The sequence below is a fragment of the Pygocentrus nattereri genome, chromosome 23 (assembly GCF_015220715.1).
Source record: "Pygocentrus nattereri isolate fPygNat1 chromosome 23, fPygNat1.pri, whole genome shotgun sequence".
NCBI classification, from domain to species: domain Eukaryota; kingdom Metazoa; phylum Chordata; class Actinopteri; order Characiformes; family Serrasalmidae; genus Pygocentrus; species Pygocentrus nattereri.
This window is the reverse complement of record NC_051233.1, coordinates 21,292,065-21,294,238: the sequence shown is the minus strand read 5'-3', so window position 1 is coordinate 21,294,238 and position 2,174 is coordinate 21,292,065. Positions and strand designations below refer to the sequence as shown.

Here is a 2,174-nt window from a genome sequence, read left to right as displayed (position 1 = left end):
AGAGGGAAAAAAAGAAAGATAACTATCTATATATATATATTTGCTGTGAAGTGGTCAAACTGCAGAGTAGCTTTTTATAACTAAACAAATGTATATATTTATATGAAAAATAGGTCTTTTTGAAGAGCGCTCATCCCTGTTGAATCATTTCATAAAATGAACAAAAGTGTGTTTGGTAAGAGTTATCGCTCTTACTGTGAGTGAAGTAACAGTGAAGTGCAGTGTGTAACATTTGAACATGTGCGTGTGGGATGAGAACCCTTTTTTTATGTCTTAAGACGTTAAACATTTTAATCTAGAATTAAGATGGTGTTAAGGTGTCCGCCCTCCCTCCACACCTATTCGTTTTGAGTGCTTTTAGAATTAACTGGATAAGTCTAATGAGCTTGAAGCGTTTAGTCTTAAATTACCAATAACCTTTTGTCGCAGTCTATACAGTCAAGCGTGCACTAGTGTAGTGTCAAACCTGTGGGCAGGGCCGTTTTGTAGTAGGGCAAAAAGATATTAAAGCAGATGCTATGATAATGACATATGTGTTGATGTTGTGATGGTACTGAATTGTTTGTGAGCAGTTTCTTGGTTACAGTGAGTGGAAGTCTGTGATGTGAAATTCTGTTGACAGAAGCAGAGAGGGACCGAGAAAGCAAGGAAGGAAGTTCCACAGGCTTTTTGCTGAAAGAGCAAGTAGAGCAGTTTGCATTCCTTCGAGCTTAAATACCTCATAGGCCTCCCACACTCACTCTTTCTCCCTCCATGTTCTCTTTTTCATCCCTGTCTGTGGTTCACTTGTCCCAGTTAAAATGTGACATTGTATAGTATTTTTATAGTATAACACACTGTTGGCTAAGCACAAACAATAAGAGAATATTTTGTGGTTTCCACACATCTAGGGCCTGTTTTTTTGTCACGGCTGAAACATCACACTTGGAAAAATGTGTCATTTCTGTGAGTGTGCGTAGTCGGGCTCGTTTCATGACGCCTGTGTGTTCGTTACAGTGCCGCACAGAGCATTCAGCATCTGCGCACTGTAAATTAATCTGCAATCAGTCTTTCCAAGTGCCTCACGTATTTTCACGTAGCCAGATCGAGCATACCAGTGAAGCTCAGATAGTTCGCTAATGAAAATAGTGTGTATGTGTGGTCGTATTGTTATAGTGCAGAGATGCTTTTGGGTCCATTCTGGGAATATTTTTTTAAATGCTGCAGTGTCCTTATTTTTAAATTGTTTTTTTCCCTCCACCCCTCCCCCTCAAATGTAGCTTTTGCTCAACTAGCTGTTTTAGTTTTCCCTAGTGTAGATCTTTTTTTGGTGTTTTTGCTTTGTCCTGCTTTTCACTCCAGATCAGCAGTTTCACATCCATCTCCTTTGGTAGGCGTCAATTTAGTGCTTTTACAGAACTGCAGTCCATTCTGCACGAGGCAGGTTAAGTTGTTTTACTGCCACAGTGCTGCTTTGTCCAGCTAGACAACAAACATAAGCGGTTTAGATTTCCCAGTGAAGCTTTTGATCTAATTCTTCAAGCTTCTTATTCACTTCTCATATATTTCAAATAATGCATTTCAAACGGTTTTACTATGGGCTTCATTTTTGTGTAGAAAATGTTGGGTGCCTCTTGTTTTACTTTTGATTTTATTTCCATGCTCATTTTCCTATAAAAATCATGAATATGAAATAGCAGCTACACTGTATTGGACAATTATTATTACTTTGTTCTTTCAGCATATGAATAAATGCAGGCATTTTTTTAAGGTTGTAGGTCATCTGTGTAACACGTTTTCCTGTTTTTGCATACACCAAAGGAAGTAAAGATCTTAGTTACACAGAAACTTGTTTGTCAGTTCTTTGTGCGCATGTGTCATGCAGTTTTAATTCACCTCTAAAATAACCCCCCCAAATAAATGTTTGTTTACAGGTATTGTTGCTAACTTTGGCAAGCTTTATAGAATTGTAACAGAAGTCCAATTCAACATTGTGAGAAACTGTAGTGCAAAACATTTTTTATACTGTTTAATATATGTTGAATAAAACTTAAAGATTGCACTGTTGGAACATTTGTTGTTGAATGTAGTTGTTAAGCTGTGTCATGGTAATGTGAGTGTAGTGGTGTAATTTCCCATGTATGTACATGCTACAGTTCAGCTCTGGCCTAGCATTTTAAACTGGAAACTTGCTG

The 2,174-nt window shown here is 37.7% G+C and overlaps 1 protein-coding gene across 1 annotated transcript in view; it reads left to right on the top strand.

Annotated features, from left to right (window-relative positions):
* aif1l (allograft inflammatory factor 1-like) overlaps positions 1–1,827 on the top strand; it is a 16,301-nt gene extending 14,474 nt beyond the window's left edge. Inside the window, exon 6 of the mRNA XM_017698767.2 lies at positions 1–1,827. This exon is cut by the window's left edge and continues 222 nt beyond it. The gene's annotated coding sequence lies outside the window, so the exon portion shown is untranslated.
* Positions 1,828–2,174: the final 347 nt, after the last annotated feature.